This window comes from Podarcis muralis, chromosome 8 (assembly GCF_964188315.1).
Source record: "Podarcis muralis chromosome 8, rPodMur119.hap1.1, whole genome shotgun sequence".
NCBI classification, from domain to species: Eukaryota; Metazoa; Chordata; class Lepidosauria; order Squamata; family Lacertidae; genus Podarcis; species Podarcis muralis.
The window spans coordinates 26,286,752-26,314,421 of record NC_135662.1 but is presented as its reverse complement, the minus strand read 5'-3'; positions in this window follow the sequence as shown (position 1 = coordinate 26,314,421).

Below are 27,670 nucleotides of genomic sequence, written 5' to 3'. Positions count from 1 at the left end.
ATTTAAGGCTATGCGGGCAGTGTGCACACACTGGGCACTGAGCCGAGGGGGCGCAGTCTCAATGCCTGGTAAGCGAAGCGCTGGGCTGCGAGAAGGTGCCACGAGGCAATCGCAGGATCCTGGAATCCTTCTGTCTCCTAGTTAGCGCTTTCCCAGCTGTGTGAAAAAGGCAGGAGGGCTCTGGGACCCTGCCAGAGCCCTGGCCCTTCCTTCTCAAAGCTGGGCACCTCCTTACTCGCCTTTGGGAATGCAGTGCAATGGTAGCAGGGTGTGTGTGCATATTCTGGCCTTGCACAGGGCACCATAGCGCCCAAGTCTACCACCGGTCAGACCAATGGTCGATTTAACTAAGTATTGTCCACACTGACAGGCAGCTCCCTTGCCCTCCACCCACCTGGAGATGCCAAGGATTGAACCTGGGACTTCCTGCATGCAAAGTGGATGCTTGACTGCAGAGATACAGCCTTTCCCCCAGTTCTTTCCTTCCTAAGCATTTCTCTACTCAATTGCTCATGGTAGATTTATGAACTCCTCCATGTCAAGTTGAACCCTTTCCAGGCAGTTGAAGGGGACTGTTTCCTGGATCGAGCTGTACATCCTGTAGCCACAACAATTATGTAATTCACCAAGAAATGATGTTTTGGTTCCATTGCAGGAATGCAGTCAATTCAATCAGTTCACTTTCATGTCCTTGGTTTTGCGCATTTGTGATCTAAAAGCTGAACAAGGCTCTCTTCTTAATGTATTTCTCTTCTCGTTGCAATGAAAAAGATGCTTTGAATGAGCAGAGCTAATGTACATGTTTGAAATATATCGTTTGAATTTAAACCTGTGGACTTGCATTTGTTTTCAAATGTTGGGCAAGATTACTGATGGTAATCAAACTGATGGTTTCAATTTTAAAGATTGCCACCAGATTTTAAAATCCAAAACAAATTTAATTGTGACAACTTTATAAACTTGTAAAAATTAAAATTTGAATTTTGTGAGCTTTGTTCAGTTCTCCTTCATTGCCGTATGGAATGTTTCACAAGAAATGTATTGAGAATTTTGAGACATATGCCTAAAATGGCTCACTGAGATAATGGGGTGAGCACTATTAGTGGTTCCCTATGCACCAGAAGCACAACTCATGCAAACAAAGAGTCGTAAAAGGAGTCGTGCCTTCAGTGTTGTTTCTATGGAACTCCCTCCCACAAGAAGTTAGACAGGCGCTGTCCCTACTGAGTGTTAGATGCCTAGTCAAGACTGTTTTATTTCATTTCCGGATCACATCCTTTGAAGCATCTCAAAGCAATTTTGCAAAGCAACAAAAGCAGTTAAAACATATAAAAACAATTTCAAATCGGATACAGGTAACATTATTTTTTAAAAAGATTTTATTCCATATTTTATCGCAATATATGCATCTCTTACATCACACACGTGTAAATGTTTTTTTATCCTGAAATATGCCTCATTTTGGTATGTTTTATTAATCCGAGAGCTGTACTGCAAGTTTCAGAGAAGTGTGAAATCTGAAGGAGAAGCACATTCTGAGCCACACATTAGTTCAGAAGTTATCAATCAGGTCACTTTACACTGGAATTCACAGAAATGTAATTCCTCAATTATTCCTAACTGGAATATCAGAACGAATGAACCCGAGTCAAGAGACACGCATGAAACAAGGCAATTTCCACAACTGGTCCTTCTAATGGAGGACTTCTACCTTGCAGTGCTGGTGTCAGTCTATCTTTCAGCAAGTCAAAGTACAGATCCACTTCTTGTTCCTTATTGTCTACACAGATGGGCCTTGACTTTCCAGAGTTTTAGGCAGGAGCCTTGCAGTCCTGCCTGGAGTCTCTGAGGGCTTGAACCAGGGACCTTCTCTGTTCAAAGTCACATGATCCGTTTTCTCCCTGCATGCACCTTAGAGACAAAAATAGACCAAAGCCATGTTAACTTAAAGAAACAAGAGTGAAACTCAACAGGTGAACAGTGATTTGTATTTGTGTTTGTTTAGTCGTTTAGTCATGTCCGACTCTTCGTGACCCCATGGACCAGAGCATGCCAGGCACTTCTGTCTTCCACTGTCTCCCGCAGTTTGGTCAGACTCATGTTTGTAGCTTCGAGAACACTGTCCAACCATCTCATCCTCTGTCGTCCCCTTCTCCTTGTGCCCTCCCTCTTTCCCAACATCAGGGTCTTTTCCAGGGAGTCTTCTCTTCACGTGAGGTGGCCAAAGTATTGGAGCCTCAGCTTCAGGATCTGTCCTTCCAGTGAGCACTCAGGGCTGATTTCCTTAAGAATGGATGCATTTGATGTTCTTGCAGTCCACGGGACTCTCAAGAGTCTCCTCCAGCACCATAATTCAAAAGCATCAATTCTTTGGCGATCAGCCTTCATTACGGTCCAGCATTTGTATTTATGTAGCCCAAATTCATGTTCTGTGACAAAATGGGGTGGGCGGGAGAGAGCAATGCACTTTTTTATAATTTCTCCACCCTGCCACCACCCACAAGTACTGTACACTTTTTTTAAAAAAAAAAGTTTGTTTATTCATTCTAGAGACAGACTTCCTCAGGGGGAAAAAAAATAAACACACAGAAGGACTCAGGGCAAGAGGTACGCTTTGTATATAGCTTTAGTGAAAACATGTTTTTCTTGTTAACACCTTGTTATATCCTAAAATCACAATACAGAAAAAAAAACTGTGAAGAAGGCTGTATGAAAAGACATGTCAGACAAGGAAGGAAATGCAGCTCTCTTCCACATGGCTACTAACTGCATATCATCAGGCTAGTGTGTGAACTTAAAGGAGGCATACCTTGCCCTCTTTTTTCTCAGTGTCTTGAAAAGCGCAGCAAGTGGGAGGGAAGGGCCTTGCCACCGTAAGACAGGAGTCCATCTGCACACTCACTTAGGAGTAAGCCCAATATTTCAGAATTAACTTCGGCGCAAACAGGTTTTGGACCACCCTGCAGATCTAGCTAAACCCAAACACCCACAAGCAGCCATGTGGATGCAGAAGCATACACATTTCAGTAGGTCAGGTGATGGGTAATAATAATAATAATAATAATAATACAGTGGCACCTCAGGTTACATACGCTTCAGGTTACATACGCTTCAGGTTACAGACTCCGCTAACCCAGAAATAGTGTTTCAGGTTAAGAACTTTGCTTCAGGATGAGAACAGAAATCGGGCTCCGGCGGCGCGGTGGCAGCAGGAGGCCCCATTAGCTAAAGTGGTACTTCAGGTTAAGAACAGTTTCAGGTTAAGAAGGGACCTCCGGAACAAATTAAGTACTTAACCCGAGGTACCACTGTAATCTGGGACGCAGGTGGCGCTGTGGTTTAAACCACAGAGCCTAGGACTTACCGATCAGAAGGTCGGCGGTTTGAATCCCCGTGATGGGGTGAGCGCCCGTTGCTCGGTCCCTGCTCCTGCCAACCTAGCAGTTCAAAAGCACGTCAAAGTGCAAGTAGATAAATAGGTACCGCTCCAGTGGGAAGGTAAACAGCGTTTCCGTGCGCTGGTGCAAGTAGATAAATAGGTACTGCTCCAGCGGGAAGGTAAACGACGTTTCCATGTGCTGCTCTGGTTTGCCAGAAGCGGTTTAGTCATGCTGGCCACATGACCCGGAAGCTGTACGCCGGCTCTCTTGGCCAATAAAGCGAGATGAGCGCCAGAACTCCAGAGTCGGCCACAACTGGACCTAATGGTCAGGGGTCCCTTTACCTTTACCTTTACCACTGTAATCCATTAAAACCTTCCCTGAACAGGGCTGCCTTCAGATGCTTTCTAGAAGTCAAATAGTAGCTTATCTGTGGTACCAGATGTTGTTGGGCTCCAAATCATACCTGCCACAGCCCGTGTGGCCAATGGTCAGGGATGATGGCAGTTCAAGACCAACATTTGGTTCTCCATCCCTGACTCTCGGGGCGTTGCTGATAACATGATTCACCAGCCCAATCCAACAACCAAATCCCCCTTCAGGCATTCTGAAATAATACCTCTGGAGGAGCCAACCTTCCAGTCTTGCATTGCACAGGAATTTAAACTGTGGAGAGCTGGATATAGACATATGTCGATGGGACACACAGCCAATAAATGAACCAACTGGGGTTGTTGCAGCTATTAGTGATGGCAGCTGCTACAGGAGCTGGTAGACATGAAGGCTCCTCCCAATTTGCTTTTTTTGCCTCAGACTCCTGGCAAGGAAACAAGACCCATTAAGCTTCTTCACCTTCTTGAGAGAATGCTCCATTTTCCTTTTATAACAGGCCAATAGGGGTTGGTTTCAGTGCAGGAAACCAACTGCTATCGGCCTGTTCTCCTTTCCTGCGCCATTCAAAATACTGTTCAGTGCAAAAGAAGCTCAGTGGAGAGCAAGGGGAAGCGAAATAGCCCAGCAACCTAATTCCTTGACCTAGTCTCAGTTTGCATGGCTGGCAAGAACAAGAGAGGGGCCAATTTGGCAAGAAAAGGGTTCTACTACTAGCTTAATGTCTTGCTTGGAATAGCCGTTCCAGTAGTGGCACCCATAGAAAATTTGGTCCGCCTCACTCTTTATATGAGCTTCAAGTGCTGATTGTAAACTTCTTCTTTAGTTCTTTTCAATAAAGTGGTTACCATCCATAGCGGGGGCTCTGTAGGTTATGTGCTGTTTTAATTGTTTGTTATTAGTGGTGGTTACTGCACTTGCCTTTTGTCTGTTGCACACTGTTTCACAACTGCAGGTTTTCGCTACAATTGCTAGCTATCTTGGGAACTCCAGTGTGGAGCCAAAACAGAGGACGGGGATGCTTTTGATAAGTAAATACATCAGACCATAGAAACAGCAAGGATAAAGCTTGAGGTTTAAAAGACAACATGGACTGACCCATTTAACATCTTAGATCCTGTCATATACATAAAGCCAAGACGTTCATTCCATGCTGCTCCTTCCCAAGGAGACAGGATTTTCAACATGAATGGGGACTCTGTGGAAGGTCAAATACATCGACAGCTTTTGCTTATCTTCCTCGCTGCCCATTTGTGGTCCTGGCAGCAATTGTGACCTCTCTTCCCACTGACATCATTTCTCTCTCTCTCTTTTCGACACGCAGTATGCCAGAGCGAAGGCAGGAATCTTCAGAAGGATGCCAGGTACACAATGAGAGGTGGATATGCGATGAGAACTGAAGCCAGGCCATGAGCAGTGCTCAATTCCACATTTTGGGTTTTCAGTAAAAAGAAAGCAAAAGGAGGGTATCCAGCAAGATTGTGGAGTGAAGTCGCTTCTGTGTAGGGCCCCAAATAATCGAAAAGTAGGGGTGCATGATGAAGGGGATGGTGTGTTTGTTGTCAAAATATAGGGCTTTGTGGAAGTTTAGGCCAGGTTTTTAGTGCCTTGGGAAACCCGAGGTGGACTAACATGTAATGAAAATAATATTAATTATAATAATATTTGCCCTATTCACATGATGTTTGTTCCACACAATTGTGAAAACAACACAACCGGGTGTCCTGACTGTGTTAGGCTCCTACACATGATATACACTGGCAGCCTTTGCAGACAAGCCACACACAACCCAGGGTTGTTGGCAGAAGAAGAGACATTGGAGCAGGACTGAAAAAATGATGGCAATTTAACTGAAACCAGTTGGCCATGGGCTTGCCAATAGAAAAGGTTGGCGGTTCGAATCCCCGCAACAGGGTGAGCTCCCATTGTTCAGTCCCAGCTCCTGCCAACCTAGCAGTTCGAAAGCACGTCAAAGTGCAAGTAAGATAAATAGGTACCGCTCCAGTGGGAAGGTAAAAAGCGTTTCCGTGCACTGCTGTGGTTTCACCAGAAGCGGCTTAGTCATGCTGGCCACATGACCCGGAAAAAATGTCTGCGGACAAACAGCTCCCTCAGCCAGTAAAGCGAGATGAGTGCTGCAACCCCAGAGTCATTCGCAACTGGACTTAACTGTCAGGAGTCCTTTACCACTTTTTAAACACAATTATATACAGCTCCCTTGCAGGACTCTTAACACAGGCCTGCCCCAGGGTCTCTCAAAGATGAAGGTAAAGGAAGAAAAGAATTGCATGTGAAGATCTGATGATTGCTCTATGCTTAAGAGGGCAGTGTCAAGTTAATACACTGTGCCTCAATATAGCATAACCTTTAGAGCAGAAATAGGGAATAAGCAATACTACAGATGCTGTTAAGACTCCAACACCCATGAGTCCTATTGGCAATGGACAAGGATGATGGGAATTGCAGTCCTCCGGCATCTGCTGGCTAGAAGTCTCCCCCCCCCCCACCCCTGTTTTAGGATTTAACATATTTGTTTAGGATAACTTTAGAAAGCTTCTCATCTTGAAGATATGCACTGCAGCTTGAGATACAGCAATAATTTTAATGATTTTAATAATTGTGTAGAAGCAGGAATTCTCAAGGGTGCAGTTTCTTATCCTTGCCCTAAAACATAAATTAGATCTGCTGAAATTCCTGTTTCCAGTATAGTTACATTCTGAAGAGCATCTGATCAGCATAAGCAAGCATGATCTTTTAAGGATTTGGGCCGTTGGATATGTAATTTCTTTCTAAAAGGGCTTCTAGGGACCTTTTAAAAAGGAGTGTGCTGTTCTTTGCATGGTATTGGATTTTTCCAGTGTTGCTAAAACGTTTCTTCCCAGGGCTTGTGGAATATTTATAGGTAAGGGGTGGCTATTTTTAGGTACCTGTGACACCAGTACAGCATTTAATACTGTTGTTTTTTTCTATGCCAAATTATAGATTCTTACAAAGGTTAGGCATTAGCAGCTTCACAGAAAGTGTCTAAATATTTAGTTATGCATACAGTAGGAATAAATTAGCAAATTTTATATTTGCTGAGGTTTTCCATATTTAATAGCAGATATGAGTTTTTGAACAGCTATCAAAATAAACAGGGAAGGCCTTAAGAGGGGAAAAACACACCTTTTCATTATGCAATATGGTAAAGGCAATAGTTGGAGACCCTGGCCACTAGAGAAGAGCAAGGAGGGATGAAACAAAAACCAAACCATAACTGATGATCCTCCAGTTATTGTTGGACTCTCTCTTCCCACCAGTCTAGCTAGTCGTCAGCAATGACGTGAGCTGTAGTCCCTGGGTCTCTGTCCCTTCATTCAAAGAGCCCACCCCAGAGCTCCCTCTTCTTGGCTAGCCCAAACACGCAAATCCATGTTTCCAATGGAGACGAGAAGAGCCTACTGGATCAGATCAATGCCCCATCTTGTTAGGCACCACCTCCATCACATTTAATTGTTCTCTGCGACATGAAGGGGAGGGAAAAAGAGAGAGAAGATCATGGATATTCTCAAGCCCTCACACACCCATTCACCCAAACCCATGTCGCTGCAGCTGCTTTGCTGCTCGCTGGGCTGCTATGTATACAAGGCATGCAATGGGGCGGCAGGCATGCCGTGGAGGAGGCTGGTGGTTTTGAGAGCCTCTTCCACCAGCAGAACAGACCTCACTCACTCACTCACTCACTCACTCACTCAACTTTGCCCTCACACATGCACACCCTTTGGGAAGGAGTTTGGAGGACTCTAGGACCCTGTCAGAGCCCTCACACCTCCTTCCCCAAACCGGGCATCACCGCACCCCTCGGCTCAGTACCCAGTGCCTGTGCACTGCTAATACACCCCTAAATCTACCCCCTGATTGTCCTGAACATTGGGGGGGGCAGTCTTCCAAACATTTTATTGGGGGATGAAGGGACCTGGGCCCCTTAGAGTTAGTGCCTGTGTTCAGCTTCATTGATGATGATTGAATAGCCTTCTTTATAGAAACTAAGCCACAGGGTAGATACCCTGTTTTCCCCTCCCATTCAGAAATAAGACTTCTGAGAACTGCAATGTTTGCTGCAACCCATTTGGCCCAGAGTTGCATTTTCAGATTAAAACAAAAACAAAAACCTTTTTTCAGAGAAACTGCTGTTGCCCATAGCTTGCCTATAACCATGCTGTAATATAATACTCCCTTTCATTGCCCATACTGTCCTCCTCATTGGACCATTCTGTCGAGATCTTAGCAAAAGAATGATGCAAACCCCACCAGCACCCCTATTTTTCAGCTGGTTGGGCAGTCTCTTTCCTGGACCGAATGCTTTCTTCACATCTTTTATGCTCTGATGCTCCCTGGGGATGAAACATATACAATTCATTGCTTCGTGATCAGCTCCTGACCCAGGCAAGCCCCTGAGCCATGAGATTTGCAGACAGCTGCCAGTCTAGCGAAAGCTGCCAGGTTTGCAGAGACCCTGCAACAGATCCAGAACATCAGCTAAAGTAAAGGACCCCCCCTGGGGGGGGGAGCAGACCTTGCAGCAGGTCAGTGATAAAGAATAGGAAGTAATGGATCATCAGGGAGGGAGGCAGGGAAACTGATAACTGCAGCTCTGCGTCCAAATCAGTATGTCCTGTAAATGCATCAACTGAGCAGCTATAGCTCATGTCAGCTCGCATACTGATGGTGGATGTTAGTCACAGAACTAGTTGCTTCCAAGATTGTACATATCCTTCACTGAAATAAAACTGAATGTCCACACCTAGGTAATCCGAATTCTGGGTCAAGAAAAAACCCCCAAAATATGCAGTTAAGCGGATTTACATAATCTGGGTGGTTTTTCCCTTTGCACAATCTCTTTGTTCTTTTTGTTTGTCTACCGTTTTTGCTATTTTGACTAATGATTTTCAGTTCACGGGAAGGGTAAGGAAGTGTGGCAGGACATTGGATCCCAGTTTTATGCAGCCACCTTTCTGGCTTTTGACATTTAATCGCCCACATTCCTTCTCACGTTCAAGCCATTTTCAATCATGAAAGACAAGAAGATGAATTTTGTGACCAAGAAAATTTCTGCAGAAATTTTGCGGTGCACTGATGGCCCAAAACATAGTCTCTGAGGGGAGAGAAGAATACTAGGGGTTGTGCCCAACTAAGCTTTACTCAAGTAGACCCACTGAAATGAACAGACCTAAGTCAATAATGGGACGCAGGTAGTGCTGTGTGTTAAACCACAGAGCCTAGGACTTGCCGATCAGAAGGTCGGTGGTTCAAATCCCCGCGGCGGGGTGAGCTCCCGTTGCTCGGTCCCTGCTCCTGCCAACCTAGCAGTTCAAAAGCACATCAAGGTACAAGTAGATAAATAGGTACCACTCTGACGGGAAGGTAAACGGCTTTTCCGTGCACTGCTCTGGTTTGCCAGAAGCGGTTTAGTCATGCTGGCCACATGACCCAGAAGCTGTACGCCGGCTCCCTTGGCCAATAAAGCTAGATGAGCGCCGCAACCCCAGAGTCGGCCAGGACTGGACCTAATGGTCAGGTGTCTCTTTACCTTTACCTTTTAAGTCAATAATGGCCATTGATTTCATTAAATACAACTCTACATTTTATGGATATCCCAATCCAGCAGATCCATTCCCTTACCATAAAGATGGAGGGCTAGGGGAATTGTAGGGTCACTGAGGGCAACATGGAACACATGAGGTGGATCTGTAGATCAAAGCAAAGGTCCACCTAGCTCAGCATCCTACTTCCCACAGGGATGAACCAGATAACTCCAGAATGGAGGACACAAGGGCAATAGCTTTCTCCTATTGTTGCTCCTCAGCAACTGGGACTTGCATAGTCATCATGACCAATAACTTCTAAGTGAGATTTCCTCCCTTAATTTGTCTCATCTCCCTTTAAAGTCAAGTAAGCCAGAAGATGCAGTTGACACACAGGTATTCTGCAATGCACCATAAGAGCACAGCATAGAACAGGGAGGGGGTATTGAGCTTCAGCTCCTGTCAGTCTGCAGCAGAGTGAACTCTTGAGGATGAGAGTTGTGGATGGGCCACAGGTTCCCATCCCCTTTTATATCCTATATTTTTGACTGAACTGTTTTCTATACTTTCAGTTTAGCATTAAAAGGCTGACCCTGAAATATAAACTTCTGAATGGATAGGGTTGTTGTTACTACCTTCCCCCCACTTTTTGTTAGAACAGCTGAACAACAGACCAAAAAAATCAAGCTTTTCCTAGCATTGAGATGAAGAGAACTTCAGCTGCTGTTCTTCGAGCGGCTTTTTAAAAGGTCCAGGAGTTCTGCAAAGGGGGGAAGTGCACACTTTTTTCCTAAGCAAGAGAATTCATTGTGACAGCTTTCTGCAAGACAATTCAGCACAACGTTTTCTGCTTCATTTTCTATTTATAATTATATCATCATCATCATCATCATCATCATCATTATTTAGGACTTTGGGGGCAAACTGCATGTGGTGCTTATTTGCATGCCACCACCCCCTCCAATGGTTTGGCTGTTGTTTTTACAACGCAAAAGAGAAATAGCAGGGGCCTGCTCCAAATCACCATCACCCAGCTGGTTTACTCCACACAGAGGGAGGGAGAATAGAGGACACCCCTGTATATATTTTTCCATGGGTGGCAAAGCTAGAGCAATTTTGAGTGGACACATGGCAGGAAAGGAAAGGGTTAAGGAGTCCTGTTCTCAGCACTGAGCTTAATGTGAGTTGCACAAACAACATGAGTCAAATCTATTTTCCTAACATTCATCCATACTTTCCCAACATGAGTTATGCTTATGGGTGAGGTGAGAGATGTGTTCCTGCTCTTCCATAAAAGCATTCAGCTGAATTATTGTTTTACACTTCCCTCTACTCAAACAGTGGTTGCCTTTAGAGAAACGATCCCCTCTGGAGAACGCTAGAGATCTATGATATTAGGTTGCATACTTGTTTATTTACAAATATATGAGCTGAGAAGTGACACGAGTAAAATGTCCAGCAATCCTCGTTCCCAAAGCAACATCAGTACACACACCCCTTTCTAAACCAACTCCTTAGCCAAATGAATTAATGCATTTGTCACAGATTTTCTGTACTTCGTAGATGGGTTCGCTTTACTGGGTTTCCTTACTGCCTCCTCCATGGTCTTTTCAGTGCCAGGTGGGTGGGTGGTTTGTTTATCTAGGGCAGGCCTCTTAAATAATACGCAATCTCAATCTCTGGGCTTTCTTGTATGATCTGTATGCATTGTAAAATGCATGGGGGCATAGTAAGCTGCCTTATACTGAGTCGGCCCATTGATTCATCAGTGGGTGTGGGGGACATCCTACCTGTGGATCTTATTAGGCCTGGGACAGATCCCTAGTTGGTCCCTGATGCTATTCCACACAAAGCATGGCCCCCTGCCTCACACTTGACACCATATGGACAAGGCTGCAGGGGAACCAGAGGCACCATCTTCCGAGGAACAATGCCTGACTTCAGCCCCAACGGGTGGGGGGGGCAGCCCCCTCAGAAAGATATATTGAGGGGGCCCACAGAGCCTTAGCCCTCTGGAGCCAGTGTCTATGAGGGGACCATTGGGGAGCTTAAAGTGAGTCAGCAGGATCCAGTTTTCCACACCTGGTCTACAATGATGGGCAGTGACTCACCAGAATGTCCTACTGGGTCCTCATTTAGCCCTACTGGAGATACCAGAGACTGAACCTTGGACCTTCTGCATGCAAAATGGTTGCTCTACCACTGATGTATGGCCTTTCCTCGTTTTCTTCCCCATGCATTGCAAATGTGGGCCCAACCCTGAGGGAAACATAGCTTGCCCAAGGCCACCTAGTGAGATGTAAAGTTAGAACTTCCTAGCTTGCGTTCTTGGCTACCCCCGCCCCACCTTTTTATCAGCTATCATTTTACGACTGCTGAGAGAGTCTGTCACTCGCTTTGGACTATTTTTCTTTGTGATTCTCCTTCTTCTTCTTTTTAATGGGCCGCTGCTGTACAACTTCCTACACGACCTAATCACCAATGTAGCTTGTGTTCATTTTACATCCCTTAATATTCAGATCAAAGCATTCCTGTCGCACTCAGCCTTTGCAACATTCAGCACAAAAAGGTTAATAGTTGAAGGTCACCAGTCCTCCTCTCTCAGCGTCTTGTCCGCTTCCATAGCTACTAATAGTAAAATGTCCATCTGGTGTTGGGGGGGAAGGAAGGTTGAGTTTGTGTGGTTGGAGTGCTGAACGCTGTTTGTGTGCTGAGCAGATGTTTCTTTTTGTTTTTCTTTTTTTCAAAAAGGGGGGTTTGGAGCAGCAAGAGGAGTGCACCTGTTGGGCTTGTCACCATCTGCTAGTCCAAATGTTAAAAAGCCACACCCTTGGACGGCCAGCTGAAGAGAACTTAATCTTCTCCCCCCCGCAGGCTTCAAAAACCGGAGCTGCCGATTGCATCTTACAATAGAGGGAAGTCACACACAAAGACGCACACTGACTGAACCAGGCCTCAGGGGGGGAACCTAATCCCTCTATCATTGTAGGGTTTTTGTTTCTTTCGCAGACAACAAGGGGGCTCTTTAAATAAATCCCGATAGCTATTACCTGATAGGGAAGCATGTTATAGACTGCTATTAAAAAAGAGGAAAAAGTATTAGGTTAACATGGATACTCATATTAAGTACATTGGACTGTGGGGCAATTTTGCCTCCCTGCCTCCAACTGTTTAGGGAAGTGGCAATACGCCCAAAGGTGTCCCTACATTATCCCTGGCTAAACAGAGATGGCTTGCAAGCTGGAAAATGGAGATGCTTGCTTTCAGAGGTGGAGATGGCTCGGTTTTTTTGTTTTGGTTTTTTTAAAGCAGTGGCTATGGCTTTTTCTGATAAACAATTATGTGACTGTTTAGCGCGGCTCAAAGCAGTTCATGCCTCAATGCCCTTTAAGAAAGGCGTGCCATCTGAAACCCACCACTGAAAATACATAGAAATGGCTTTCTCTCACCTAGGAATGGACAGATCTGACCATTTCAGTTCTCTCAGTTCTTCATTCTTCCTACCTTAAAGTCAATTTGTGTTTGTCTTTTAAAAAACAATGATCAGGAAAGTTTGTCAGCATTTTAGTTCAGACTTCACGTTGTAAATACATGTCTGTCTGCATTTGAAATATATGCATTTTTGCAAGGCATTTCCCCCTGATATAAGACATTTGTGTGTGTTATTTTTCCACCAGTATATTCATTTTATGCACATTTTGCTCATATATATATGTTTGTACATATTTCTTGGCTGGAGAACTGCATCACAAAATTCAGAGAAGTGCAAATTTCAAAGATGGTTGAGTTTCAGCTCTTGTATTAGTGCAAATTGGGTAGTTTACTCCTTAAAATGCAATCAAAATCAAACTTCTTCCCCATCCCTAATCGCATCTAACAAGTTCTCCACTAAAAGCAGGCAAGGTCCAAAACATGCAAGATGGGGATATTTTTCAGAGTATGCTTAACTTCTTGTAGGACATCTTTACTCTGGCATCTTAACAATCAGTTCCCACACCTCATAAGAAGGATATGTTGGATTCCCCATCCAGCTGCTAAAGCAAAGGGACTTGCAATGAACTGATGCTGGTTTTGCTGCCCTCAATTAATACTATCATTTCCTTATTCAGATGTTCTCTTTCCATTGTCTGTATGTCTGGTAGACTCCACAAGGTGGCTTAGAACAAAATGCTAAAACACATAAACTGAAACAAAACACAAAAGAAGATTGAAACTGCAGGAAGAAGAACAGCAACAGCTCAGAAAAGGCATAAGAACCTGAGTCACATCCATGCTACATATGGCTTCCCCCAAAGAATCCTGGGAGCTGTAGTTCATCCTTCACAGCTACAATTCCCAGCCCCCTTCACAAACTTCAGTTCTCAGGTTTCTTTGAGGGAAGCCATGTGCTTTCAATGTATGATGTGGGGCTGCAAGATTTGCAAATGTGTCCTGTCCCCACTGCTTAATGTTTTGTTCTCCAAGCTGAGTTGTCATACCAGAAAAAAAATGTAGGGAACAAAGTATATTTCTAGGTGGATGACAAAGAAAAATAACAGCATGGGGTTCAGGGATTGGGGGGGGCAAGTGGGGCAAGCTCTTTGACTGAGGGACACTTGCCCCCCTGCTCCTCTTCTAGTGCTGCCTAAGGCCAGGCTAAAGAGTTAATATCATGGTTGGATATAAGTTGCAGGAGTCAAATAGCATTTCGCAGGGCAGGACTGGGCTGTATGGTGGTAATTTTATTGTCACGTGTGTGCGCATGCACGCACACACACATGCACACACACACGCACACACACCAAAAGGAGGCTGAGGAAAGCTTTGTTGCTTGCAACACGTATTCAATTTTATCTTGAAGGGCAAGGCACTGGCAAATTCACAGCCAAATGATTGATTTGCCCTGGAAGGAATGATTCCTTTTCCATCTTTCTTCCCTTTCACCAAGGCTATCTGAAAGCAAACAGTGGGCAGAAGTATATTAAATTACCGCAGAGAAATCCAAATTTAACAGAAGTTTAAATATTAAAATATATAAATTACAACTTCGCTCTTTAAATATGCGAACGATAATCCAGAACAAATGTTATAGCAGGCTCTTCTGCTATAAACCACTTGTAAGTGGAGAACTGTCCCTGTCTCCTCCTCACTCGTACTTTGATACAGGAAAATTTTGATTGGTAGTGCAAAATATTTGCTTCAAGAGCTTCCAAGGACACTTCTCTGCTTACTGGTTACAGCGCTTTCCCCTCTTCCACCTCGTTCCAATTTGGTAATGACACAATGACGTGCATCATCTACATTAAGCTCCTACCAGCTCTTTCTTTTTAAATTCCACCATTATAAACAAACAGGTGAAGCACATGGGTCCGAATTAACACCTTCAAAACCAACCATATTGTGGTCTTTTAAATAACTGGCTTCGCTCCTTGCCTGTGGCAATATGTGGCTTATAAACTCGAGATGTGCTACCTTTAGGCGGTCAGCAATTGCTTTCAAAACATTAGCGGGGGCAGCATATGGTGCCACGATGTGGCCTTGAAAATGTACTAAAGATATACATTTCCTGCCTTGATGGTACAAGCTCTACTTTTAAATAAAACATCCTATCATTTGGCTCAGGCTTTAAGCTTGGTAAGAGAATTGCTGACTGAGTGGTCATTTCCATTCCAAGAAAAAATATTAAGGACATTTACATATGCATTTAGAGATCCACACTCTGGAAATGTGCAGTTATGATTCCCCCCCTCAGCATATTTAAGGAATTTTAAAGATCATATGGAACCCCTACCCCTCCACCACCCCTCTTACACATTTTTCTAGCTGCTGATACCCACAGAGTTATATCAAAATATTTCTTATCATGGACGATAATGTGGAATTCAGATCAAATGCTTGGGAGAAAGGTTTTGCTACTGTTGTTTAGGATCCTTTTAAAGATTTATTTATTGCAAGGCGCCACAGGGTGAAACCTTTTTATGAGCACATTCCCATGTAGACAGGTATATATCAACAGCGCCTCGATGCATGTTTAAATAGCACATCGAGTGGCTGTGAGTTCTAGCCCACGAAACAAGCTTACTTGAACCCCTTCTCTGCCCTCCACCAATTTAATCCAGGCATGGTTAAAAAGAAAAAAGTTAAATTCATAGGAAGAATTAAAATGGTTTCAAAAGTTATGGGAACTCCCATCAGCCCCAGCAAGTATGATCAATGGCAAGGGATGAAGGGAGTTATATTTCAGCAACATCTGGAGGAATAAAGGTCCCCCACACCTGCTTTAGAGCTTGATCTTTAGGAGAGTGGTTATGGATCAGAACTTGAGGAACAGAATGTTCAAAAGCTAACCATCTTCTTAGAATCTAACTCTGGCCATGCAAGAATCCAATCACAACAAGAAAGTTTTACCCTTGTGATACCTGTTAAATGTTAGGCTCCATATAAAGGTAAAGGTTCAGTCGTAACCGACTCTGGGGTTGCAGCGCTCATCTCGCTTTATTGGCCAAGGGAGCCGGCGTACAGCTTCCGGGTCGTGTGGCCAGCATGACTAAGCTGCTTCTGGTGAACCAGAGCAGCACACGGAAACGCCCTTTACCTTCCCGCTGGAGCGGTACCTATTTATCTACTTGCACTTTGACTTGCTTTCGAACTGCTAGGTTGGCAGGAGCTGAGACTGAGCAACAGGATCTCACTCCATTGTGGGGATTCGAACCGCCGACCTTCTGATCAGCAAGTCCTGGGCTCTGTGGTTTAACCCACAGCACCACCCGCGTCCCCCAGGCTCCATATAGATGATGACGGTAATTTAACTTATTTATTAATATTAATTTATTAACCCAGGCTTGCAGCAGGGTTTCTCACAGGGGAAGGGAAGAGAGGAAATGAGAGAAACTTGGAGGCAGGGCTGGGCTTAAGGAGACAGTGGCAAGTTTTAAACATTTTAAACATTTTTAAATGTTTAAAATGTTTAAAACCTGTAATAAGTGTTGGAAATGTAAAGAGAAAGAAGGAACCTTTATTCATATGTGGTGGGAATGTAAGAAAGTGAAGGGGTTCTGGAAGATGATATATAATGAGTTAAAGAAGATGTTGAAATATAGTTTTGTAAAGAAACCAGAAACCTTCCTTCTAGGAATAACAAGAAATGAAATAAATAAAAGGGACTGTAAACTTTTTCAGTATGCAATAACAGCAGCGAGAATATTAATGGCCCAAAAATGGAAGCAGGAAGAACTACCGACTCTGGAGGAATGGAGAATGAAGCTAATGGATTATGCAGAACTGGACAAAATAACCGGGAAAATTAGATATCAACGAGATCACAAGTTCATTGAGGACTGGGAAAAAATTTCAGAATATTTGAAGAGTGTATGTGATGAGCAAATAACGCTAGTGGGTTTTAAAGAAGCTTTGCGAAAAAATAAGGAATATTGCAAGAATGTAAATAAGGTTATAAAGGTACTTTTAAAAGGCGATACTAAATTTGAGGAATGTGTAGACAAAAAATTTAAATACGGATGATTGTCAGAGAAGTTGAGGGAAGTTCAAAAGATGAAAATATGTTATTTGGGAAATTGTTTGATTGGAAATATTTATGTAAAATTTAATAAAAAATTATTTTTTAAAAAAAAAATAAGGAGACAGTGGCAAGTTAATATAACAGAACCGTTAGTGCATAAGATGGGAAACCTGTGGCCTTCTAGATGCTACACCTCCCATCATCCCTGAACATCAGCAATGCCAGCTGAGGCAGATGGGACTTGTAGTCCAACAAGATCTGGGTGGCTGCCGGCTCTTATTCCTTGTTTTGGAGGATGAAATGGAAAATGCATTATTTTCTCTCGTAAATCCACTTAATGAAATGATGAGAGCACCTTTTGCCTTGCAAATAGATGCATCCGATTGTGAGGCTTTACGAGATGATCAATAAACTGTCTGTGCAGTTCTACAAGTCAACGCAGAAGCCCAAGAAGCTCAGCCATTTCTAATACCATGGAACAAGCGGATATGCACACCTGGAGGTTATGCAGCAGTATAATGTTAGACCTGCGCTTTTATTTCCAGATGAGGCCGCCTATGAAGGGTGAGATCCTATGGAGCACTAGGCAAGGTCTTGAGGACCAGGCTAGAGTACGAAACAACTCACAGCAAGCAGCAAGGTGCAGCTGCATGGAAACAGAAACTGAACTCAGATAGGGATGTCTCAAATGTAAGTGGGCACCTCTCGTTGAATACTTGTGACCAGGACTGGGGCAAGCACAGTCCTGCACAGCCTACTACAAACTGGCCTTAAAGGTACCCCTGCCCGTCAGGGCAGGTCGTGTCTGACTCTAGGGTTGCGCGCTCATCTCGCTCAAGAGGCCGGGAGCCGGCGCTGTCCGAAGACACTTCCGGGTCACGTGGCCAGCGTGACAAAGCTGCATCTGGCAAGCCAGCACCGCACACGGAAACACCGTTTACCTTCCCGCTATAAAGCGGTCCCTATTTATCTACTTGCACTTAGGGGTGCTTTCGAACTGCTAGGTGGGCAGGAGCTGGGACCAAACGATGGGAGCTCACCCCGTCGCAGGGATTCGAACCGCCGACCTTACGATCAGCAAGTCCTAGGCACTGAGGTTTTACCCACAGCGCCACCCGCGTCCCAAACTGGCCTTGCCTTGCCTTGATTCTGCAATCTGCCACCACAGACCACTTCCCCTGCCCCAAGCCAGCAAGCTTATCTTATGGGCAGGGAAGGCAGAGAAAATGACAGGTGTTTCCAGCCCCCTAAGCAAGCTCTTTCTCACCAGGCACTGGGTTTGGGATTACAACTCCCAGAATCCCTGGAGGAAACCTTATGCTCTCCGTGCCATCCTGCCAAAACCAATAGTAGAAGCTCTTTGGAACTCCTGGGCTTTGTACTCTGAGAGTCCATTAGCCAGCATGTCAGAGAAAAAAGCATGGAGGAAGGAAGGAAGGAAGGAAGGAAGGAAGGAAGGAAGGAAGGAAGGAAGGAGGGAAGGAAGGGGGTAAGTTCCCTCTGATCCTTTCCCTACATGCCTGTAATCCTCTTACAGGAACTCCACTAAGACAGGGTTCCCACTCGCAATGAGGTTTCTAAGTTTATCCAACTGAGTGCAAATAGAAACCTTCCCTGGACCTTCATGGTAAACACACAAAGTCTGTAGAGCAGCCCTGGCCCTACCAAGAGATGTGACTGGCTGAAATTCCTACTGAAGGACCATGTTCCATGTAAAGAGTTCCATGTAAAGAGTTCCTTGCATATAGTCTTCAACTGTAATTTCATTTTTCATGCACCTGAAGTGAAGGTTTGTAGGTGGGGTTACTTCCACCACTGAACTCACCGACGAACCTCTGTGTTTCTCTCTTTCCCTCAGTGGATCAGATGACCTAAAATTCTAGTAGGTCACTAGATCTACTGAGGAATCTCTGTGCATCATTTCCACCAGAAGCTGAACTTTTTAAAACGTCAATACACCCTTGTTTTTCATGTGGTCCCACTGGGCTATCATAGTCTAGCATTTCATAACCTCTGCTGAAAATAATACGCAAGATTCTTGTACAGTTTCATCCCCATAGCTGAACACTTGTGGCCTTATGTGACAAATCTTGCAACAACAAAAGTTAACACCATGCCCATTTTGTTCCTGAAAAGAGGGCATAGTAGCGAGAAGGTTGAAGCAAATTTAGTGAGAAAAAGAATGACATATTTGGGGAATTACACCCTATAGGGCATCCACACCTCATGCAGCATTCATCTCTAATCAATTACAACATAAAGGTCGTTATTTCCCATATATTGTTTTTATTTCCCTCTAAATATCAATGTCATATCAACTGTAACTCTGAAAACACTCATTTAATTTCAGCTTGCTCACAGTTATGAAAATTCAGGTAATGTCTTCCTGCTACTAATTGTATTTGAGAAAGTGTTATTAATTTCATATATCAAGTTCGCAGTGGCCATCTGTTCCCTACGAACTGCTGTGCCTCCCTCCATCTGCCCTGTTTTTCTTCTGCTAATCGGGTGGCAAGGGCTCAGATGATCAGGAAGTTTCACTCTGACTTCGGATTTGTCACTCAGCGTCAAGCCAGCTGTGCATTTTTAACAGACTCTTAAAAAAAGAAGATGGGTGGCACGGAATTTCAATTTTATTGTCTAATTATTATTTAGAACAACAACAACAATGAGAAAACTCCTGGCTTATTTCAAAAACCATTTTTATATAAAAAAAACCTGGCAGATTATATTTTTCTCCTTGGTAAAATATTCTTTCCTGGCACTAATTTAGTTGCAATGTATTGCAAGGCTCCCAAAAACTGGTAAGAACACATGCCCATAAGGTTTTATAAAGGTTTCTAGAATGTGGAGAAAGAAGAACAATCTGTGAGCTCCCTAGCAGGACAGCCCCCATTTATTAAGTTATCTCAGGACTAATCTTTAAGCCTGCATTATTGAGCTTAAAGTAATTGCATTGAGTTGAATATATCTGAACGTAGTGAAAGGGGGATGGCGCTGTGGGTTAAACCACAGAGCCTAGGACTTGCCAATCAGAAGGTCGGTGGTTCGAATCCCCGTGACGGGGTGAGCTCCCGTTGCTCGGTCCCAGCTCCTGCCAACCTAGCAGTTCGAAAGCACATCAAAGTGCAAGTAGATAAATAGGTACCACTCCAGCGGGAAGGTAAACGGCGTTTCCGTGCACTGCTCTGGTTCACCAGAAACGGCTTAGTCATGCTGGCCACATGACCCGGAAGCTGTACGCCGGCTCCCTCGGCCAGTAAAGCGAGATGAGCGCTGCAACCCCAGAGTTGGCCACGACTGGACTAATGGTCAGGGGTCCCTTTACCTTACCTTAGTGAAACGCTAATGCTACCATGCACCATGAATGAGCTCCCAGCTGGACTATGTGCTGTGCACAGTGCACCTTCAAGTCCCATGCTATAAATCACAGTTTGGTAAGAAAGTAACTCAAGTTTAATATATGCCCAGTGGAGAAAGGGGTTGGTAAGTGGTTCAAGTTTCAGGTAGCTGAGTCAGCTCAACTGACCTCCACAGCTCTCATAGTGCTCATGCTGGCCTCAAATGGATCCTCCCATTGGTCACATGGTAGACTAGGAGGATTGTGGCATAGTCTACATAGCAGAAAGATGCGTAAAATCCTACATGATGTGTGGACCATCTCCCTTGCCACTGCTTCTCACAGTTTCTCATCTGTACTACGGGTTAACTCGGACATTACAAAACAAGATTTCCACTGAAGATATGAACACAAACCTTGCTTTCTTGATGGTATGAATCACAGGTATTCATACCACAGAGAATTATGGTTGGATCTGGGTCACTGTGGTCTATTCATTCCTGAGGCTTTTACTAAGCATGCGATAAGGTTCTACAAGTTCAGTCTTGTAAATGAATGGCAGCGGCTCATTAAAGCCCAGATCAAAGAAGAGGCAAATTCTACAACCCTTCTCCCCTAATTCCTCTCCAGCTCAGATTAAAATCTGGGCCAAAGAAGAACTTCTGGCATCTACCCAACCCCTGCCAGCCCTCATAGGCTCTACTGCACCCCCGCCTGCCACAAAACACAATCCATCTTCCCTTAACTTACATACAGTAAATAAGAAAAGCCCCCCTGCAGGCAAAATGAGTATCCTCTATCCCCACAAAGTGAATGTATAAGTACAGCTTCCTTTGTATAAGGACCCTAGGAAGAAATGCAAAACCTCAAAGAGTGGGGTGACTGTGGGTATTCATGAATGTTGTCATTTACCATGATATTGACTTGGGAAAACTAGAGTACTATTCAGCAGTAACTGTGCTAACATTCAATCATCAAATGAATAAGAGCTGTGCATGAACACAGTTGAGGAGGGATCAATCTAGGTGAACAGTACCCAAAGAATTAATCTGAATAATTGAGAGATTTGCAAAAATTAAGAATTTTATTATAGCAATGCAAATGGCAGTGCATTTTGCTGAGAAATCTCTCTCTGTGTGTCACATATTGGGTTATAATTTATGTAAAGTAGAATGTGTTTTTCCTTCTCTCTCTCTCTCTCTCTCTCTCTCTCTCTCTCTCTCTCTTTTGGTAAAGTAGAGCTTGGTAAACACACATAAGCAAAAGCATATGACCTAATTAAGAAACCATTCTTTGGATGGTCTGGAATAAATAATGCCATTCTAATCTATGAATGTTTAATTGGCTGCTGTTTTCAGAATGCTCTTGAAAGGGTTCCTGGACTTGACTGACCCCGTATTGATCTGTCCTTGAGGAACAGCTGAAATAAAGTTCTGATACTATTTAAAATGATGCCTGGTGATTTCCCACCCACCGACCCAATTCTCTTCCTTTTTCGAAGTTCCAATAGGAGTACAAGAGGAATTTGATACCTGCAAATCCCACTATCTGCACCTCCAAACTACTGTACAGATGGGAACTTCGTTATCACTGGTTTCCTCAGTTTCCCAAATATTCCTATGCAGTTCTCGGCTCATATACACACACACACAAGAACAATGCATATTTTGAGAGTTTACATGTGGTTAAGGTTCTTACTTCTTGGTAAAACAACTCACCAAGAGATCTATATGTCTAAGCTTTCCCCCTATAGGTGTCCCTGCCCAATGTTTGGGTGTCAGAGGTGGGGCAGGGAGAAGCCATGTAAAGCTGGTGACATGGCCCTGGTGCTCTCAATGTGGAGGTCACTTCCAGTAACTGAGAGGGGTGTGTGATGGTGAGCCTGGCACACTGCAGCTTCAGTGGTGGAGCCAATCCAATGCTCCTGGCATTGCACCTGTGCTGTGCTGACCTTCCTGTTGCCTTGTTCCCCCCTCTACTGCAAGTGACCTTTGCATTGAGAAGCCCCACCTAGCTTTGCCCCACCAGCCTTTGCTGCTATGTACTACTATGTTATTCTCATGGGAGGCCTGCGGTCTTGCATGGATTCTGGTGTATGTTGCATAGTGGTTCAGAAAATGAGCCATGCCACGAATTCAATGGGACTTAGACGCCCCACTTCCCCTCCATCCATAGTATGGGCAAATGCCAGCAGTTCAGATCCACTACCCTCACATAGATTCCTACACATGGATATGTATGCAACGTGCTTTCAGTGTTTTAGCCTTTTTCACTGGTTACATTGAATGAGTGGTAATTCATTCAGTGAAATGTCTGCGTAGAAAAGTCACCCCCTTGTATCCATTCCTGGGCAACTGCAGGACATGGGCAAAACCCAGCAGAGTCCACTCCATGCAGAGATAGGAGGAAAACACACACACAGGCAGCAGAGTTCTTCAGTAAGAGTTTAACTGAGGCTTAAAAGCACACAGGAACTTACTAGATTCCCAGTAAGGCAAAATCTTTTGCTTCTCCAGTTACAGAAGCAAAAAAACACAGTATATACAGAAACGAAAGTAAAGAGAGAAAGAAGGATAAGGAACTGAGCTCAGTGGCAGGTTTATATCACTCTTTCTCTGAGCACTGACCTTGAGTTCTCACATGACTCAGAGGAAAACAACAGCTGTGGGCATGTTTTGTTGAGAAAGTACCGGAATGTTCTAGTAAGTTCTAGTAAATTCAGGAAAATTCTGCACCAACTTCCATGCAAAACTGCAAGCCCTGGGCCACATGTAGCACTCGCTATCTGGCTCTTGGGACTCTCCAAAGGCACATTCCCTCTACCCAGGCCACATCTACCCCCTGTTTCACACTCTCCACGAGTGTTTCATCTGGGCAGGAAGAGCCATTGAATTGTGACGTTGTCTCTTCTGTGTCTGGATGATGGATAGAGAGGGGTGAGCTGGTTTTGATTCTGAGCTCGCCCACCACTGGCCGGTGGCCCCCAGAAGGATAGAAACATAAGGGCTGAGTCAGACCAGTGGTTCGTCCAGTTCCTCATTGTTGACACTGATGAGCAGGCTCTCTTCAGGGTTTCAGGTGGCGTCTCTCCAAGCCCTTCATGGAGATACTGTAGACTGAACCTGCACTCTACAGCTGCCTGCACTTGGGGCTCTCTCTTTGATTGGATCTCAGTGAAGATCTACAGGAGGCTATCTGTGATAAGTGTCTGGAAACTGCAAAATGCAGTGGCTAGAGGGATTTCTGGCACCTGCTTTGCAGAGCACATTACTCCAGTTTAGAATAGTCTGCACTTGACTCCAGTTCTTTTCCAGGTGTGATTCAAAGTGCCAATTATTACCTGCAGAGCCCTAGGTGGTTTTTGGAACTGGATATCTGTAAGGATGCTTCTTTCTGCCCCAGCTGTGTTGTTTTTGGTTTTAACATATCAACTCTTCTTCTGTTGGTTTTATGAGCTTTTACACTCTTGGATTTCTACTGCACAGGTTGTGTAATTTGTGCTTTCAATTACAAGCCAGCTTGGGAGCCCTGCCTCTAATGCCCTGACCATGCACCATGCACACCTTTCTGCTCAGAAGTAAGTCTCATTGAGTTCAATGGGGCTTAGTCCCAGTAAGTGTGTACAAGATTGCAGCCAGAAATCCCTCCTTCCTCCCACTATTCCTTTTAACAAGATGGATTATAACCATGGAAGATGGGAAGCTGTCTTATATGGAGTCAGACCTTTGGTCCATCTAGCTCAGTGTTGTCTGCTGGCAGCATCTCTCTGGGATTTTAGGCAGGGAGTTTTTCTTCCAATGCAACCTGGAGATGCTGGGGATTGAACCTGGGACCTTCTGCATGCAAGGCAGATGATCTTCTACTGAGCTATGGCCCTGTGATAGCCACAAACTCTCTCTCTCTTACTTATTATTCCAGTTTGCTTGACCAAGCATTGTGCAGAATAGCTTTGACCAGTTTCAGGCAGTGGAAACAGAAATTCCTTCCATTCATCAACAGATAAGGAGTTTTGACAGCCCCCTCCCTTGGGAGCAAGAAGTGAATGGGTGTGGGATGGAAGGAGAGATTACAGTGTATGAAGGCAAAAAGCACAGAAAGGAGCCAAAGAAGGACTTAAGGAAAGCTCCAGGGCTGCTTATGCAGACAGGGCGACTGCTATCAGAATTAAGCAAGACAGAATCCAGACCGCCCCTTCCTTTCCTCTACCTGTTTCTTCTCAATGTCACGACTGGTGTACACACTGATACAAAACACGTCCAACAAGTATTCCAGTAACTCTTTGAGACCACCGGGGCAAAGCTAAAAAAGAAAGACAAGCAAACCCAAACCAGGCTTGACACTTAACCAAGGCAACATGCCAAGCTTGTAACATCTGGAAAAGGGATTCCAGGGGAGAATATAATCATCTCCAGAGCTCCCCTTTATGTATTTTATTCTGCTTGATGCACAGAACCACTAACAGTATTCCTTTAATGGAACTCAATTATTTATTTCAAACTTATGTATACCTCACTTCTCCAGCAATATATTTTCTAAAAACAACAACAGTAAAACAAATATCTATATAAAATAACCGAACTTCAAAAAATAGAAAAAGCAACAGCAACACCCAGTGATGGGTGAGATCCCCCTGACTTTTTAATTGGCTTTTATTGGGAATAAGATAAGCTACTTCCCCATTAAATTGGGGAATAATTCAGTTTATTTCCAAACCAACTTGAGTCCTCTACCCATTTAAACTCCTAAATCCCCATGACTACCTACCCAAATTCCCACTGGTCCATCGATTTCCTTCCTTCCTTCCTTCCTTTTACTGGTGGTCCAGCACTGATTCTAATGGTAGTAAGAAGGAAGGGAAGGAGGTTCCACATTTTCTACTGATGCATTATGAGTAGCCTTCCAGGAAACCACATTTCCCATGGGATTCTTGTGGCCCAGTATGCTGCTATGCAGCATCCTAGGCATTGGAGGAGAGCCATGCTGTGTTGACTTAAACAAACCAACAAACCTCAAAGCATCCAAACAGCATGAGATGGAGTGGAGATAGGCAAAGCTAATCAGCTGGTGCTGCAGCACAGGTAAAAGTGTGTTTACCCAGTGTTTCAAGTCCTTGTCTTTATTCCCCTGCTTTGCAAATAGGAGTGTAGGATGTGTGTCTCAGGAGGAAAGGGCTGGAACCACCACAACCCCTGTGGTATTGCCCTGATCTACCCCTGCATCCCCTTTCTGTGGCTTCTTTTAAGTTTCCAGCCTCTGATCTCCCACACAGAGTCTGCTTGCTCTTTAGAGAAATACTGAAAGAGCCCTATATATAGATAGATTACAATTTGGACAGGACAGGACACAAGCCTGGATATGCAATGAGTAAAAGCAGGGACAGGGCAAAGGAGCATGGCACATGCAAGTTCACTCATAATATCCCCAGCCTCTAGGGCTGGGCTTTGGATCTTGGTGTGAGGAGTGTGAAGATATTAAGGTATTAGACATGTTCAAACATAGGCAGTTTCTGGACTGTCACTATTTTGGGGCATGATTCTATCAGGTACTAGCAAAATCAATCAAAGATGATTTGGATAGCTTGCCCAACAAACTTTGGCTTTCCCAAACAATTAGACTTTTTGCAATAAGGAAAGTGATGGGGGGAAAGGCACTGGAAAGTGTGGGGTAGGATTTGCTCAAAGGAATGCTGTCTAACCTCCCTATAAGCAAATCAGAACAAATGCTCCACAAATAGCCAATGACACCTGATCTCTCTGCAAAGAAATCAGGGCAAATGCTCAAGAAACAGGCCACCTGGAAATGACCTTAGAAACTCTCCTCACAATCAAAAGCCATGATACCTTCAGTTTCCCACTTGCAGGAGGTTTCTAAGTGCATTCACCCATCAATGCAGTTAAAAATTCTTTCCGGTTCTTGTGGGAAGTCTGAAGAGCTGCCTGAGCACCCAGAAATGTGCCTGCGTGCCCCTGGTCCTGTCCATGTTTCAACTTACCATGTCAGGCGAGTACCTGAGCTCAGCTATGATGAAGACTGTAAGCAGGGAAATCTACTTCCATTCTGATGAGAGAGAGAGCTTGAAGAGAGCCCCAGATGCAGATCAGAAAGACAAAGGCCATAGTGCATGCAGAAGGTCCCAAGCTCTATACCTGGTGTCACCAGGTAGGACTGCTGAAGACCCCCTGTCTAAAATGCCAGAAATTTGCTGCTGGTATAAGTGTAAACAATACTGAGTTAGAAGGACCAATGAGCAGCTTCAGTAGAAGGAAGCTTCCTGTGTTCCGCTTAACACTACTAATGCAGAAACCAGAGAGACTTTCCAAAATATAAAAAGCATATCGTACAAGGGAATTTGCAAATGGATACACTAAAAAAAACCAAAACCCTCTTTAGTCAGCCATGGAGAGCAATAATCTTTACTTACCCTCAGTGAAAAATCTTTGTTAAATCCTTTTTTTCAGGAACGGGGAGTACAAAGATGAAGTCACCCCATGCAGTACATTGCTCAAGGCAGTATGAGCATTTGAAGTATTCATTTAATCAGTGTCTAACATCAGCAGATTTCAGAGTTTAAAGGTTCATTTCTCATCTGGACTAAACGGCATGACATTGACAACTACAAATGAAAGTGATATAGATTTGTAAACGGGCCCAGCAGAAAACCATGACTGGCTGAAAATCATTTTCCTTTTCTGCCTTTGTAAAGTAAATATAATGCCAATAAACTTTTTCTCCAGAAGGAAGGGAAGCGTTTTGGAAATGGAAGATTTAAGAGGCAGGTCGGGGAGAACTTTATAATGACTGGCTATCTATAAGAACATTAGGAAAACAAAAAAGGGCTATGCTTTCAAAATGTCTGGTGTTGTTTTTAAACTGAGTGCCTGCTGAACTGTTTGTGAACATCAACCCTCACCTTGAGAATATTTGGTGAAACAGCACTCTCCACCATACACAGTCACCTCCCAAAATCGCCATCCATGAATTTTGGATGCAAGTCTGACTCTAGGTTGATTATTGTTGAATATTATTTTAATATCATTGATGTAAGGGGCTTGGTCCCACTCTTCCTAGTACTCTTCTCCTTCTCCTTCTCTTCACTCAAGGCTCTCTGTTCATCCACCAAGACACAGTAAGAGCATTCATTCATCATTCAGTGAGCTGAAATATTCCGGAAAAGTTATTCCTGACAGATGTTTACCTACATCTAAACTGTTGAAGAATTTCACTCTTCCCCTCAAGAACATATAGCAAAATATACCACCATCCCATGGGGAATTTGAGGATAACATTTCCCCTCAATATTAAGTTATTTACTAATGTACTTGCTACACTTATATACCACAGTTCTGTGATGGAATTTGAGGTGACGTAGATGGGATTCTGAGGTCCTGTTCCATCCAGCAGCTAACCAGGCCCAGACCTGCTTAACACCAGCAAGATGGCTGTCTTCCAGACGTGACCTGACGACCATGTCATTGTCATGGAACTGATGCCTAGCCTT